Source organism: Cariama cristata, unplaced genomic scaffold (assembly GCF_000690535.1).
Source record: "Cariama cristata isolate BGI_N322 unplaced genomic scaffold, ASM69053v1 scaffold6728, whole genome shotgun sequence".
Classification (NCBI taxonomy): Eukaryota; Metazoa; Chordata; class Aves; order Cariamiformes; family Cariamidae; genus Cariama; species Cariama cristata.
In genome coordinates this window covers 35,603-35,944 of record NW_009632767.1, presented here as the reverse complement: position 1 = coordinate 35,944, position 342 = coordinate 35,603, and the positions used below count along the sequence as shown (strand labels likewise).

The 342-nt window shown below is 28.4% G+C and overlaps 1 protein-coding gene across 6 annotated transcripts in view; it reads right to left on the bottom strand.

The window, feature by feature from the left end:
- TNNT3 (troponin T type 3 (skeletal, fast)) overlaps positions 1–342 on the bottom strand; it is a 31,657-nt gene that overhangs the window by 22,304 nt on the left and 9,011 nt on the right. The window lies entirely within an intron of this gene.

Here is a 342-nt window from a genome sequence, read left to right as displayed (position 1 = left end):
CAAGCTCCAAAGCCGTTATGGGTAAGAATACACAATGATGGAATTACAGGGTGAGAGAGAATTAAAAATAACATTTTTGTGGGCATATTATGGGGTTATAATTGTTACTGAAATATGGGAGTATGACCACAAATGAAAACCACATGAAAAAAAAAAAGACATCCAATATTTTATTCTTTATTAGAGCTGGCTAAAATTTCCTAAAACTGACTTTTGGTGAATTTTTAACCAAAAATAAAATTACTGCATTTCTTTTGTTTTAAATCTTTTTCTAAAATGGCAAAAAAAATTCACCAACATTTATCAATTTTTGAAAGTTCGAAGAAATTAATCCCTGAATTT